The sequence below is a fragment of the Anolis carolinensis genome, chromosome 5 (assembly GCF_035594765.1).
Source record: "Anolis carolinensis isolate JA03-04 chromosome 5, rAnoCar3.1.pri, whole genome shotgun sequence".
Lineage (NCBI taxonomy): Eukaryota > Metazoa > Chordata > Lepidosauria > Squamata > Dactyloidae > Anolis > Anolis carolinensis.
The window spans coordinates 174,268,139-174,284,812 of record NC_085845.1 but is presented as its reverse complement, the minus strand read 5'-3'; the positions used below and the strand labels follow the sequence as shown (position 1 = coordinate 174,284,812).

General features: G+C 38.5%; 1 protein-coding gene across 11 annotated transcripts in view; it reads right to left on the bottom strand.

Moving 5' to 3' along the window:
• The window catches only part of elfn2 (extracellular leucine rich repeat and fibronectin type III domain containing 2), a 225,496-nt gene that overhangs the window by 93,476 nt on the left and 115,346 nt on the right, over positions 1-16,674 (bottom strand). For 8 of the 11 annotated variants that reach the window (XR_001730290.2, XM_008110671.3, XM_008110673.3 and 5 more), the window contains one exon: positions 13,410-13,593. The exons of 1 other annotated variant lie outside the window; for it this stretch is intronic. The gene's annotated coding sequence lies outside the window, so the exon portion shown is untranslated. The remainder of the gene's footprint in view (positions 1-13,409; positions 13,594-16,674) is intronic. 2 more of the 11 variants (XM_016993681.2, XM_016993677.2) reach the window with 1 other exon arrangement.

Sequence of the window (16,674 nt, the reverse complement as noted above, 5' to 3'; positions counted from 1 at the left end):
CTGTTGAAACATACTAAAACAATGCTATAGAATTGCCTCACTTTGAGGAGAGAAAAGCATCGTCTTTCCCTGCTTCTCTTGGAGAGATCCGAAAGCAGAGAAGGATGTATTTAAGCTGGAATCAGTGTTGAGTGAATGGTGTGCTCAGCACCAGGAGAAAAAAAAACACTCCCTCCTTTTTTCCACATTGAATCTTTTCCCACCTGAAGAGGGGATAAATACTGTTGAAAAGGGATTTGAATTACTCCTCCATTTGAGGTCACCCCACTTAAAAGCAAAGCTTGAGTTTATTATGCTGAGGCATCTCTGCACAATACAAAGCAACAGTGACAGGATCCAAGGACATGCAGAAATGAGAGCCAAAGGTAGGGTGTTGGTGGTAATAATCCTTCTGCTTGCCTGACAGATAATAGCTTCCTCCTCCCCAAGAAAAAACCCTGAAGGTCTAGCACAGGAAATCATTCTTTATCTCCCCTCCCCTTTCCCTGCATTTCAAAAGCTTCTGGTAAAACTGATGCCTTTACTAGATAATGCTGCTCTGACCTCCTAGCTCAATAAAAGAAATCCAAGCCAACCTGAGTGATGCCTTCAAAGCTGCCTCCACAAACCCTTCTTGTAAATGCGCAAGCACTTTCATTCTACATTGCACAGCTAAGCGGTATTATTATGGAAAGGATGCTGACTGAGTGCATACGCAGAAACCTTTCAAAAACCAGAAGGCTGCTTATATGCATGATTTCTTGGACAATTGTGGTTATTTCACAATCTCATTGCGCACAGGTAATCTCCACTCTTCTAAGGGAGGTCAAGTGATCTGGCACATTCAAGAGAGAAGGCGCTCAGCAGCACATCGGGGTGGCTGTGGGTGCACAGATTGGTAATAGGTGCTGTTGAGCGTGGGAGTAAAGGCTAATGCATGCATATTAGCAAAAGAGGATTTATTAGCACACGTGGAAGAATGTGAGGCAAAATTTAGAATATTCATATATCGTGGGCAGTGAATATATTGAATGATATATACATATACATGCCTGAGCATGCATAAGAAAGATATAGGAATGTGTGTAGAAACATATTTTATACATATGCTTTCTTCAAGCTTAATTTCAGCTGTTTTTTCTAACCAGTGATCAGAATTCCACTCCCTGTGTCCCTGAAGGACACCCCAAGCCTCCTTTGCAAACAAAAACCATGGCCATGAAGAACCGTATCCTATAATCTTCCAAGCCTCAATTTTAAAGCTCAAAGAAAGGGACCTTTTGGAGGTTTTAAATAAACTTTTTTTTAAAAAAGATGAATATCCAATCCTTTCTGTTTTGAAACGTCTTGAGTGTCCAGGAAGCTTTGAAGACAGGGCAGAGTGACCTCCCTAGACCTTCCATTGCTTCTCCATGTAGCTTGGGACCTAGCTACCATATAGGAGTTAGGGTTCCCAACCTCAAAACCAGGGAGGGCTCTTATACCTATAATAGTTGTGCAGAAGTCTGGATTTCAACAGGTGTTGCTTTTCATGCAGCAAGGTAACAAGCAACACCTCTTCTACAAAATACTTAATGGCACAGGCATCCTCTTCATTTTTTATTTTGGCAATTCTATCTCATTCTGGACATTTAACTTTTGAAGATGCTAGAATTTACTCTGATGAGCATGCATGAGGGCACATTAACCTATGTCACTCTAAAACCACTTCTTTCACATTTCCTATCACTCTCCCACTCTGCTTTCAGAAAAGGTGTCCAGATACCTCCTGGCCTTTTAAATCCATTTTAGATGTGCTTTTAATGCTTCCAATTATGATTTTAGAGCATTAAAATATAGCTGTTTCTGACTTTTTGGGCACTCTCCTGATTGTGCATATTATTTTTCTTGTGATAAAAAGCAGTATAACAATATTAAGAATATAAACAAATTATTCAGCATCTATGCAGCATCTTCTGTATCTAAACTAGAGATGTAAATCTTTGCTTCTTTCATGTAAGAATGAAGAATTTCAAATGGTTTCTCTTCACAGGGTGAGGTTATCAGAGTTTTTGTATACTTTAAACAATTCTTTGCATCCCAAGGATTTACTATGGAAAAAAAGTGCAAAAAAATCTGGTTTTCTCACAAAGCAATCTTTTTTGTACAGAAAATATATTTGTCTAGAAGACACTGCTTTTTGTGCACAGTGGTGGATTCTGTGGGAAAATCTTTTGTTTTTAACAAAATTTTGTTTTGCCAAAATATTTTGTTTCATAACGTTCCTGTTTTTTTGTTTTTTAAATCCAATTTCCATAAGTCAATCATGTGCTCAGTGGGGTGCCTCGATGTGTTCAAATATGTTTTCTTGTATATTCACAACATCTCTAATCCACACAGATTTAGTTCTAATTACTGAATCAACCTCTTGCCCTGGGATGATCTAATTGCCAGCCCCACAGTTCAGAAACCATACTGTACCACCAGAAAAGCTTAGATACTCTCCAGATATTATATTTCTCCAATTCCAATATGCCATCAATTGTAACACACACACTAATTTCTTTGTGATAGAGAAGGTAAAACCCATTGGAGACAATAAAAGACTTCTTCTACAAAGGGAGTCTTTCTGGACCTTTAAATTAAACTCTGTATTCCCCAAAGGACTGAATGATAGGATTGATTTCACCTGTTATCTTTAGTGAATTGAGTATTTCAGTTCACCATGCAAGCCATAGGGCACTTGCAACTTGAGAAAAAACACAGAGCCCTGCAAGAGTAACGACGTGTAAGTCAATTGTATTTTTGTAAACTCTTTTATGTACTAGATTAGGAATTGGAAAACATATGGGGTGTTTATACATATCTATTTTGGTATAACCATCATAGTTACTATTAGTATGTACCTATGTTTATGTTTAGAAATTGACTACATTGAAAAGCCTTGAACTGAAGCAGGACCAAGCAAGTAATTAAGATTAAAGAGACAGCAATAAATCCACAACATACCGCAGAAGATCCTGAGAATCTCAGTAAGAAGAAAAATACCATACATCAAAAGACTATTTAAGACCTTACATAAATAACAACAACCTGAAGAAGGACTTCCCGAAACGAGGCAGTGTACCCGGGATTACTTGTTGTTGCATAGTTTTGTTCTACATACACACAACAGCTGTGGACTGTTTTCCGTTGAGTTTGATGTATGCTTTACTTTATATGTTACTCAATAAGGTTGTATAATTGTATATATACCATAATTGTGGACTGTTTTCAGTTGGAGGTTTATGTGTGTTTTACTTTATATGTTTCACAATAAGTTAGTACCCGGTTGGGACTGTAAAGAAAATACTCTATATACTAGCATACCACAATACACACGCAAAAACCTACACGAGAGTATATACATTTAAGTTGTTGTTTTTCTAATATATATATATATATATACCATTCTTATAGCCTAGTATTGCATCTTGCCAGCATACTACAAGGGAGAGAAGACTCCCTTCTCAGGAGTCAGAGTATTACCCAACATCGGCATCCAGAAAGCAGGGAGGAGGGAAGCAAGAGAAAACAAAAAGCAGACAAGAAAGGTTGTGAGATGGCCATTGCAAAGATGAACCCTGCTGAGAACGGGGTAAGATTTTTTTCCCTACTCTTTCCGACCCTTTCCCTCACTTTCCCCTGCTTCCCTCCTGCATGTGTTATGAAGTCCCAAGATTTCATCCGAAATACATGCCCCATGAATCAAGCTTGCAAAATAAAATTGTGCTTATTTTCCAAGGACAATTCACAAAACAAAACATACTCAGTAAAAGCATCTAAATACACAACTGAGGGGAAAGAAACTCCTGCCATGATAAACAGCTATCTTTTATCACTTGGGGGAAAACCTCTGCAAAACACAAATATGTTAATCATATAATCTACTTTGACTTCAAGATGAACTGTGTAAATTGCTCTGAACATTTAGGAAAAACAAACAGAATGGTTAGGCATCACCACCATCACAATATTTCTTTTGTAAAAACAAAGTGAAATTAATACAACTACAGCTGCAAAATGGGAATGGCATAGATTTCTAGTCGAATAAAAATGCACATAATAAATGGGATATAGAGGGTGAACTTGGCAGGTGAGGCAACATGTGATTTGCTCATCTCTGCCCTTGCAACTGTCTTAGGCAATAATTCCTAGTCTTTGAGCTTTCACGTGTTTGGACTTTAATTCCCAGAATCCCTAGCCATTGGCCCAAAGGTCAAGTGTGGAACAGCAGAGATTCATTTGAGATTCTTGCATTTTAGGCTGCATAAATCCTTATAACTCCTGGCTAAATCCAGAAAGCACATCACACATTTAATACATTTAGCATATTTAATATATGCAAACAACACCATACTATTAGCAGAAAATAGCAAAAAAAACTTGGAATGATTACTGAAAAATTCCAGAATGAATGTGCACTGGCAGGGTTCTAGTTGAAAAATAGTGACCACATAACTTTAAAGCATACAATAAAATATTGAAGTAATTCAAGATGTTCCATACTTTGGCTCAACCATTAATCAGAATGATGATTGCAGTCAAGACATCAGAAGAAGACTAAGACCTGGAAGTGCTGTTATGAGGGAACTAGATAAGATCCTGAAGTGTCAAGATATATAATTGAATATGAAAGTTAGGATTGCCCAGGCCATTATATTTCCCATTTCTATTTATGGCCATGTAAGCTGGACAGTGAGGAAAGCTGATAGGGAAAACATCAACTCATTTTAAATATGGTGCTGGAGAAGGGTTTTACATATACCGTGGACTACTAAAAGGCAAAACAAGTAAATCCTAGAGCAAATGAAGCCTGGACTCTCCCAAGAAGCCAAGATGACTAAATGGAGACTGCCATACTTTGGCCATATCATGAGGAGATGCTAGAAAAGGCAAAATGCTAGTTAAAGAAAAAGGCAGCAAAAAAGAGGAAGACCACATTCCAGATGAAAAGATTAAATCAAGGAAGCCACAGCTCTTAGTCTGCAAGACCTGAACAGGGCCGTTGAGGATAGGATGACTTGGAGGTCTCTCGTTCATAGGGTCATCATAAGTCAAAGTCGACTTGATGACAGTTAACAACAGCAACAGCAACAAGATTTAGCACCACAGCATTGAACTAAAAGAAAAGAGAAAGGACCTCAAGGAAAAGCACAAGTGACAAGAATCATTTTATGCCAAATTACCTTTTTCTACCATGTCGCTTACACCCACCCCAGGCCTGCTAGTCTTCTGGATTATAAATGACCATCAACATGGGTGATTTGTTAGTAAACAACAAGCCCTCCCCAGATCTTCAAAGACCTTCATTTGGTACCAGGTCTAGAACTGTTCCGTTCACAGCTTGACATACATAGCTTGAAAATCTGTCTAAGCAATACCTGTCATCTTGGGGAATTAATAAACATGTTATTGTATGTGTTTGCAAAGAACCCAACAAGGGAAGAGGGGGAGGACAGATAAGCAACTTCTGTGGGTCAAATCTTCTCTGTATCATCAGCAACAGCACTATCACTGAAACAATAACATCTTTCTGCAACAGTACACAAAGGATAGCTTACCCAAAGCCAACACAGCAGAAAATGAGGAAAATACAACAGATAAAGAAAATGAACTAAAGTGGTTGTTTTAAAGCAACAGCTTTCATTGTCAAAGACGGGGAAACATAACATTGTTTCCTTTTCCTGTGTTGCTAGTGTGTGCCTTCAAATCATTTCTAACTTATAGTGACCCTATCACAAGGTTTTCTGAGAGTGAGAGTATGTGATGTATCCAAAGTCATCCAGTGAACTTTTATAGTAAAGCAGAGATTCCAATTTGGGTCTCCATAGTCATAATCTAACATGTGACTTTTCCTTTCCTCTGCCTCCAGTTTATCCTACTAAGTCAGGTATGGCAAATCTTTGGCCCTCCAGGTGTGTTGGACTTCAACTCCTACAACTCCTAACAGCCAGTAAGTTGGCTGGGACTTAGGTTTTTATGTATTTTAAAGAATGTTTTTAGGTGAATGTGTGTTTTAACAATGTTGTAACCCACCTTGAGTCATGTGGAGAGGCAGGCAAGAAATAGTAATAATTGTTGTTGTTGTTTTTTTTGTTTTTTAAAAAATAATTTTTATTGTAGAATTTTATTTAACAATTATCTCCTAAGGGAATGGAGAGAGGGAAGATGAAGGGTTATAGGATGGGTGTTGGGGAGGGGAAAGGGGGTGGTGGCGTGAGGGGGGAGCAGTCCAGGGGAAGAAATAGGGATTGGGGGTAGGAGAGGAGCCCTAATTGGGGTGGGGGGAGGGGATGGGGTGGACTTCCGCTCTACTATCTTCTGTTAGTCTTCCTGCTTGATTCATCTTCTTAACTCTTCTTCTATGTATTCTTCAAAGTATGTCCAGTCCGTTTCTTTCATTATTCCTCCTGTATTTTTTTTAATCAAAAAAGTTAGCTTATCCATATTCTTGATGTCCATTACTTTGTCTAGCCACATCTCTCTAGTAGGTGTTTCTGGGTGTTTCCAATGTTTGGCAATTACCAATCTCGCTGCCGTTATTAAGTAAGTATAGATTTTGTCTAAATTCTCCTTATTTTTGGCTTCTACTTTATTCTCTTTTTCATAAATATTATATAAACCTAGTAGGTAATGGTCCGGCTTACATTCCAAATTAATTTTTAGAATTTTCCTACATTCCAAATTAATTGTTGACCAGAACTTTTTAACTTTTTTACAGCTCCACCACATGTGGATATATGACCCAACCTGTTCTCTACATCTCCAACATTTATTATCTGTATTTTTGTACATTGTGGCAATTTTTTTAGGCGTCAGGTACCACCTGTGAATTGTTTTAATCCAATTTTCTTTAAGGTCGGTGGCCCGGCAGTACTTAATTTTTTTATTCCATAACTCCTCCCACTCATTTATTAGAATTGGTCTATTTAAGTCTCTTGACCATTTTAACATCGATTCCTTTGTTACTTCTTTTTCCGTGGCCCACTCCACTAATTTATTATATAAAATAGTTATCACCTTTTTATTTCTTTGTAGTGTTATATCCCAAAACTCATTACTTGAGTTGAATCCCACTTTTTTGTCAACATTGAAACTTTCTTTTAATTGGTAGTAATGAAACCATGACACATTCTTATAGTTAATTTGAATTTCTTCTAATTTCTTGATCTCTGGTTGTCCTTCCTTTGTGTTTGACCAGTTTAGTACCTCCTTATAAGTTGGCCAGGATGACCATCCTAGTTCTCGTCTTTGATTCGCTTCTAGCGGCGAAAGCCAGAGCGGTGTCTTTTCATGGAAGAATCTTTTATACTTGATCCAAATTCTTAATAGAGCCGATCTAACGAAGTGGTTACCAAAATTTCTTTCTATTTTATGTTTATCGTGCCATAAATATCCATGCCAGCCCCTTCTTAAATTATAGCCTTCTAGTGATAAGATTTTCACTTTTTTTAGATTCACCCAATCCCTAATCCAATCCAGTGCACAGGCCTCATGATATAGTTTAAGATCTGGCAGGTCGAGCCCGCCTCTTTCTTTGGGGGTTAACATCGTCGATAGTTTAATCCTAGGCTTTTTGTTATTCCATATGAACTTTCTTATATCCTTATACCAATTATTAAATAGTTGATTGTTTCTTATTATAGGGATGTTTCTGAACAGGTACAGCATCTTTGGGAGGACTGACATTTTAACTGTAGCGATTCTGCCTAGAAGAGATATCTTTAAATTTTTCCATTCCTCCAAATCTTTTTTTATTTCTTTCCATTTCCTCATATAATTAAGCTCCAACAAGCGATTATTTTTTGCCGCAATCCAAATGCCTAAATATTTAATTTTATTTGCTAGTTGGAGTCCCGATTGCTTCTTTAATATTTCTTGGTCCTGTAATGTCATGTTCTTTGTCAAGATTACCGATTTATCTTTATTAATTTTAAACCCTGCTAATTTACCGAATTCTTCAATTTTATTTAGCCAAAGCTTAGTATTGTCCTTAGGGTTTTCTATTATGCAGATTACGTCATCCGCAAATGCTCGGACTTTTGTTTCCTGTTTCTCTATTTTTATTCCTACTAGCTTTTTATCTTCCCTAATTGATCTCAATAAGATTTCTAGTGCCAAAATAAAAATTAGAGGCGAGAGCGGGCATCCTTGTCTAGCCCCTCTATTAATTTTGAAATTTCCAGTCGTTTGTCCGTGGACAAACGGTTGTTGTTGTTGTTGTTGTTATTATTATTGGAGTTGAAGTCCAAAATACCCGGAGTTTCAAAGTTTGCCCATGCCTGTACTAAATCATCATCTTAAGCATGCTTTCAAGCCAAGATTTGAGGCTATTTGTGGTTAAGAGGGAACCTCTTCAACTTTTACAGTGTGGTTAGTATCAGTGCAGATGTGACATAAAACCACAATTATAGATTGTGGGTCTCTTGTGAAAGAGGAAAGGGGTCTAGGCAAGGAGAGCCTACAATGTATGCAATTTCATAACCTTGGTTAAGTTATCCGCAGGATTACACCTGCAGTGAGTCTACATGCATCTGTTTCTGCTATATTCAATTCACCTGACAATTCAATTCACCTGACATATGGATGAATGGACCCAAACAGTACCACGAGAGAAAGTTTGGGGTATGTGTCTGCATGAAAGTGCACCAGAAGACATGACTGCAGAAGCCACTGGCTCATTACTTAGCGGGTAGAATCTTCCAGAGAAACTCGATGACAGCTGCTCCCCCGAGTCTCTTGGACACCAATTTTTTCTCTCTCCCTCTTTCTAATCTCTGTGATGTAAATCCATTTGCAGCGAGTGCCTAGGGACTTTTAATTCCATCGGCATTAAATGCACTAAATCTCTATTACCAAAAGCTTTTAGGATTTTCTCCTGAATCTACAAAGTCAGGTTTGCAACATGACAAACTCCAGTTCTTGGGAGCTTGTGGAAATTAATTTGTACATGCTAAATGCCAGGATCACAATGGGACGGCTGTGACATTTCCCCATTTCTGACGGTAAGCTCCAGCCACTGATCTGCAGAGGGGCTGGGACAGGCATTGTATCCCCAGGTACTACTCTGAGATTCGGCTGCCAAGCCTCAATGATAGAAGTTTGCTGAGGCTGCGGTATAGGACAAGTGGGCACAGTGCCATCATATTTTAAGGCTGGAGATTCCCAATTGCCGTAATGGAGAGGAAATGATGCACTTAGAATTTCTATGCCAGACCTTTCCTCATTGACTCATTTCTTGCGGAAAGCAGATGGGGTGACATGATTGCATCACAATGTTTGAGTATCTCGGACGTAAGTTAACAGGGAGAATGATGCAGATTTTCCCTGTCGTTGCAGATTTCCAGGTACTCAAACTGTCTGGCTAGACCTGCTTATTCAGGGAGATTCCTGAACAGTATGTGGGATACAGCCAAGGGGGAAAAAACCAGAAGAAGAAAATGAGAGACTGAATACCGACCAGGGTAGTTATACCGAAAATGATGCAGATGTATCTTGGCCCTGCAAGAGTCAAAGGCTGTAACCTACAGGAAGCAATGCGGCTGCATCTCTGCTCCAGCTGCTCCCAAGTGCTGCAATGTAAATTACCAAAGGCTGCAATCTACAAATTACGGAGGCAGTCCTGTAGCTTTTCAATGAAGCTCTTTAGCAATAAGTGATTTGTGGATCACAGCTAAGGATGTAATTATCAATGAACTGCTGGCTCCCAAGCAGCCCTACTGAAAGAAACAGAATATTCAAGAAAATTGCCGAAATGTAATAGTTGAAGGAATCATCCAGAGGGCAGGAAAGGCTAGGAATAGGAAGCACCAGATTCAAAATAGCAGCACTATTATGCTCCTAATCATTGGTACACAAAACACTTCCTGTTACATCACTACAGCAGTTAAAAAAGTACAGAGGAACAGAGGACAAAAATTCTCAGTCTTGCACGACTAAAGGAAGGCACAGGGGAGTTTGGTGCACTGCATCAAGCAACCTGAGTGCTATTATTGGAAATAACTCTTTAGCAGTGTTTTTACATCCCAACGGTGATATGCAGATATATTACTCATGTGACCCATCATACGTTCCTAACACTTTTTCTTGTCAATTTTGAATCTCTATTGGTGTATCTATACTATAGAATTAACACAGTTTGGCACTATTTTAACTGCCAAGGTTCAGTGCTCTGGAATCCTGGGAGTCATCATTTTGCAAGGTCTGTAACTTTCAGTGTCTCATCAAACTATAAGTCCCAGGAAATTACAGATCTTTGATCATGCTAATTAGGGGTTTCTAGGAGTTTTCATCCAAACCAGTCATCTCTCCGCCCTTTCCCCCGCCCCCACTCCCTGTTTTTGCAAAAAGTAGTGCTGCAGTCAAAGCTGGGCTTTGGAGACAACGCCTGGCACCCTGCAGCTAATTAGACTGATGGAGGGAGGGTGAACTAGATGGCCATTGGGAGAAGAGTATGTGGGGTGGGCAGTGGAAAATCTGTGCAACATGTTTACTGGACTGGCATGGGCATGCTAGTTGCTGCTGTCTCTTTTTGTCTTGCTTGTAAATGAATTTAACAGAGACTACGTGTTTGCATATATACATAGTTCCAGATGCCCATTTTACAATTTTTGCTTTAAAAATACATTATCCTTTTCTTGGAAACAGAGTGCATTACCATGCAAATGTGTTTAGCATCAGGGGAGCAGCAGTAAACTAATTTAACACACAACATGAAAGATGGTGTACAGATCTGCAACTTAAGGAAAGTAAACCCAGCTTTAGTGCTTACATATATATGCTGCTGAAATGCCTTATTGTTCTCCAAGCTGAGTATTTTAAAAGTTTGTTTCCTGAATCTTTTGAGTTGTTTTATCTCCATAGATCATTATACAATAGTTTGTAAAACTACTCTGTTGTATTATAACACCCAGAATCCCCCAGCCAAGCTAGCTGTGAGATTTTGTGAGTTATAGCCCAAAGGGGCAACTTGTCCAAAAGCTGATTAGATGTCTATGACTTTCATAAAGTCACAGCTCAAGTTACCCTCCTACGGAGGAGAGGGATCAATGGTGATAAATAAATGCACCTCTAACAACAAATAGCATAGTTTAAAGATAGCATTAGTAAATTCAATTTATCCACAAAAGCTATGCCAGTTGTGGGAAAGCTGCCTGGATTTCTCATAATCCCACAGCACAAACCTTAGTTGACAATAAAGTTATGGAAAAAAACAAACTCAAAGTGACTTTTGTCAAAAAGGCGCTGCTGAAGAAAACCTGTGGTTAAAACGTGTAGGACAACTGACCTTTAAGCCTCAGGCAACAACCAGCAAAAGTTAATTGTGACTAAGTTCCATTGAAAATAATAGAATGAGACTCAGTCACGACTCATTAAGTTCCATCGATTTCCAATGGTTTAGCCACTGCTAACCTTTGCTAGAGCTGGATTGTGTCTGTTGCGCTTTAACAAACAATGGCAGTACAACAGCCTTTGTGCTGTTTTTAAAAAAAGGATTTCTAAGATTTGCTCATGTTGCTATTGTCTATGTAAATATGAATGTTTTCTTTTCCAATTATGCTATTTATTTCAAGGGGATAAGCTAGGAAAATCACACCGTATCCAAAGCAAAGTAGATGTTGTCTTTTTGAAGAGAGAGGGAAAACCGTCAAAAAAACAACATTCAGAATCACTGCTTGAGGGTGAGATTAATCTCCTGCCTTTCTGATTTTAGATAAAAGGGCAAAGCAGGAACAGAGGAGTTGGCTTAAATCAGACGGATGGCACTAGGTTTTAACCATTTCCCCCAGGTGGCCAGTTTATACCGTCTTCATCCCTATTTGTCACACTGGATATGCATGCTATGGCACCTATAAGCCTCTCCCATCAGGTAAACTAATTCCAAAACAACCTAACAGTGAATGGGTTAGCTTCTTTTCAGTGCTGTGGCCCTAATCTAAATTTCTTCCCTTCTTTCTAAATTGAAGGCAAACTAAAATGAACCCTGCAGACTTCATGACTTCAGCCACAAGTAAAGCTTCCCCCTTCTTCTCCCTTTTTGCTGTTTGTTAACCTCTTGCCCCATGAACAGATCTGAAAATTCTGATATCTTGCCTATTTTTGCAAAGCTCTAGTTGGCCTCATTAAAGTGCTGCCCTGGCCTGGTTTTGACTTCAAAACGATGCACAAAAGCACTGTTCTCGCTAATGGTTAACTCTTCATCCTGGGGAGAAGTTACTAGTTGGGGACCTTGCGGTACTGTCTTTGCCCAGTGTGAAAATGATGGTAGAATAGAAAGCATGTTTACCAAATTTTCAGTTAACATCAAATAGGATGTAGGATATTGCAAATACTCCAGAGGAGAGGAAGAGAATTCAAAATAATTTACCTCTCATTCACACCTCAGAATTATAACAGTTTGATGCCACTTCAACTGCCAAGAATACATCCTATGGAATCTTGGGATTTGTAGTTTGTTGTGGCACCAGAGCTCTCTAATAGAGAAGAATGAATATCCCACAAAATATAAATCCCAGAATTCCATAGCCTTGGGTCATGGCAGTTAATGTGGTGTCTAACTGCTATAACTCTGCAGTGTGGATACAGCCCTTGACAGTATGGAAGGTAGGGCCAAAACTAATAAAACTCATGTCAACATGTGCTACATTTAGGAAGGAAAAATGGAACACACTAATATAGGATAAATGATAAGTGTCCCGAATTCAGTATGTGTGAAACAGATTTACAGGGTCTCAGTAGACCACAAGCGAATCATGATTTAACAGTATGGTGCAGAAGCAAAAAAAAAAAAAAAACCCAGTGTAATTCTGGATTGCATTGACAGGAGCATAGCATCCAGACCAAGAGAAGTAGTTGTCCCACCTTATTCTGCTGTGGTCGGATCTCACCACAGTCCCAGTGGGATATCTACAGAGAAAGATGACTAAGAGGATCAAAGGTTTGGAAGGCAAGCCCTATTTGGATTGGATTAGGGAGCTGGGTATGTTTAGTTTGGAGAAGAGAAGGCTGAGCTATATTTAAATATCAGAAGAAATGTCATGTAGAAGATGGAGGCTTGTTCCAGAGACTAAAATGTGAACCAGTGGCTTCAAATTACAAGAAAAGAGATTATACCTAAACAATAGGAAAACCCTTTTTATTGTAAGAGCTCTTTTACAGTTTGATGCACTTCCTCAAAAAGTAGAGGGCTCTCTGTCTTTGAAGTTCATTAAACAAAGTTAGGATGGGCATCTTTCAGAAGTGTTTTGTTGCACTTCTAGGATTCCAACTGGATATCCTGTTCCTAACTCTCCCATGTCACATCTAGCCAATAGTGTTCTGGACAGCTCTGACAGTATGGACGAGGGGTTGCAAAAAGGGCTGGTATTGCAGTTGGAGATCAGCAGCTCCCAGCAACCCTCCCAGCCTACCTTACTTACTGAAGAAGGGTCTTCAGCAGCAGCTACCACTTCCCAGCAGGAGGAGCAAGCAGACGCCAGGACATCAGGACAAGCTGATGAAGGGTTAAGTGTTCTGTCTCTTTCACAATTCAGACATGAGTGTGCTGCGAGGTCTGATTGATTAGCAGAGAAACAGGCTCTTCACAAGCAACATCTGAAAACATAAAATAAAAGGTTCTCAAGTTTTCAGTCTTGTTGAGGGAGGCAACATCTTGCTTAGTGGTGAAACTCTAGACTCTGGATTATTAGCCTTGTTGACTCTGTACTTCTGCATTTGGATTTTGCCTTTAACTTTATACTCTGCTATCTTCAACCTGCCGGCTTTGTTGACTATAGAATTGGAATTCTTGTTGCTGCCCACACTTTTGAACTCTTTCAGCATGACCATAGTTATTTGGGCTTGGAGCTCAGACTGTATATCGATCCTAATGAATGGTGCCCTAAGGAATTTGGCTCTGGGATATCTATGTGTTGTTATTGGGACTTTATTTGAATATTATGTTATTTGTTTACTGTAACTTTAAAAAATCAGAATGAACAATAACCAATTACTTGCAATTAATGTTTTATGCTGAAACAAAAGTTTAATGTATTTATCTTCTTAATATGTATCTGTCTGTGTGGATGGATAGATAGATAGATAGATAGATAGATAGATAGATAGATAGATAGACAGACAGACAGACAGACAGACAGACAATAGATAGACCATGTATTCCACCCAGAATGGGGAACTCAACATGGCTTGCAGGAATTAAAACAGATATAGATGAAAATAGGCCTGATGTAGGTATCACTACAATATGTTTTTTAACCATGGTACATTATGTAGTTTTACTAAATATTTAGAATATTAAGCAATTATTATGATTATCACAAAGTAGTCTAACTAGAGATAATATTTTGTAGCATAAATGCAATTTTTTGTAATGTAACTGTAATTTTTGACTGCTTTTACAACTGGAAGTGCATGGCTTCACTAAACGGTAGAGGAGGTATAGGTGTATAGGAGGTATATGGTTCGAGTGCTGACATATGTTCTGCATTGTGCTGCCATCTTGTGCTGTCATGGATTTTGAGGTAACCAAAAGGTGCATGGGAGGGGCAAAATTTTGTACCATAAGCCACCATTTTATAGAATTCAGATGTTGTGTTGTTCTAAAAAATAACTGACTATTTAAGGATTTTGAAACTTTCATTAGGAATGGTTCTCCATATGTTATTAGGCTGCAAATCCCAACAAGCCTAGGAAGCATATCCAAAGGTAATGAATGCTGGAAGCTTTGATAAAACAACACTTGGAGTAAATGGACACATGATTCCCACTCCTGCCTTCATTAATTACTTTTTGAAAGAAACTTTCCAAGTGTGAACATTGCTCTTAGAAATAGTTCAGAAGCTCCTATTATTCACAATAGGCCCTCCACATTTGTAGATTTGACATTTGAGAGTTTAATTATTCATGGATGTGATTAAAAGGATCTCTCTTTAAATCTCTAAGTCCTCTAGTATGATTCTGTAACCAGCTTCTGGAAAAAATAGACCACAGAGTCATGTCGGAGAATCTAGAAATTCCTGGAGAGGTGTTCTCTCAGGTAACAAAAAAAAAGCAATTCATTATGTGCAGTTCTTCACTTTCACTGGGGTCCTGTGATTTTAACATCAGCAAGGGCTAACTACTAATCTAGCAACAAAAGGTGTGTTTTTTTTTTGAGCTAGACATTCTGATCACTTTATTTGCTGTTCTGCATAAATAGTGGTTGCCTGTTTATTTGGATTAAACCTCTATAAACAAATAAAGACCACAAATACGTTAAAGGACCACTGGCACTCATATGTAGTTGGCCAAACTGTAAAAACAGCATATGGAGGATCTGATGTCTCAACCATCTGTAAGGCTAGTAAACACCATGGACAGAGCCTTTCCTAACCTGGAAAATAAATTTGTCCCCTTCATGGTAGGCTTTTAGCCAGGCAGTAACTTTTTTTCTCAATCCTGTCAGTTTTTGAATAATCATTCTGTTGTATCTGCTGCTGTTAGGTTTTTTATCTGATTGCTGTATCTGATCTATTGATTTATGTGGTATTGCTGTACATTTGTTGTGCAATCTTATTAAGTTATAATATTTTGATGCTGCCTTTTCTATGATCTTATTATGTTGTTTTATTGACTACTGCAAAGTGCCTTGGAAAGATAATCTGTCCCAAAGGGTGGCTAAAAAATATATCAGAAGAGACGGATACTGGAGAGCACCCAACAAAATCTACTGGGAAAAAAAGGGAAACTACATCTCCAACTGCTCAACAGATGGTCTTTTTATTTTGTTTTATTTTGATAAAAGCCCACCGTGTTTTGGTCTATGTACTAAAAAAGTATAGTAAATGGAATGAGATTTTCAGCTCCAGAAATTTCTGTAGTGAGATTGCATATTGCCCCAAAGAAGGCCAGTGAAATATATACATAAGCTGGAAGATTTAAGACTTTTTTCAGAAAGAAAGAAAGAAAGAAAGAAAGAAAGAAAGAAAGAAAGAAAGAAAGAAAGAAAGAAAGAAAGAAAGAAAGAAAGAAAGAAAGAAAGAAAGAGAAAAGAAAAGAAAGTCCCCTCTTTTCCTTGTGGATTAACGTTTACCAGACAAGCAGGCATACAGACCAATATGTATGTATAGTATGTATATGATGGCAGCAGATGAAATAAAGGCATGCTGGTCTGTAGACCATTGTAGGTCCATAAGACATTGGCCTCTGGGCCATAGAAAGTTTCCAGAAAAGAAAGCATTGAACCCACTGTGAACCAATATAATACTAAATGCTGGCTCCTTGCCAAAGGGAAGGTGAAACTGCCAGTCCCCAGACCAGGTAGTGTGGGGTAGTGGTTTGAGTGATGGATTCTGTAAAATCAAGATTAACATTTCTGTTGGGCTCTAGAAACAACTGGGTGACCTAGGGCAAGTCACACTCTCTTGCCCTCCAAGGAAAGCAATCTCTAAATGAATTCTGCCAGGAAAACCCAGTTATCAGATAGCCTTAAAAGTTGTTGTAAATTGGAAATGATTTGATGACATGCAATTAAAACAACAATCGCATATCAATAGCCTAACAAATCTTGATCTAAAAGACAATATTGCCTACTCATCCCTGGACTGCTTTGACTTTTATTCTTCAAATCTGGAATATTTACTCAATAGGGCAGCTGCTACCATGACAATTTGGTGGCAACTCCCATATTAGCTCTCT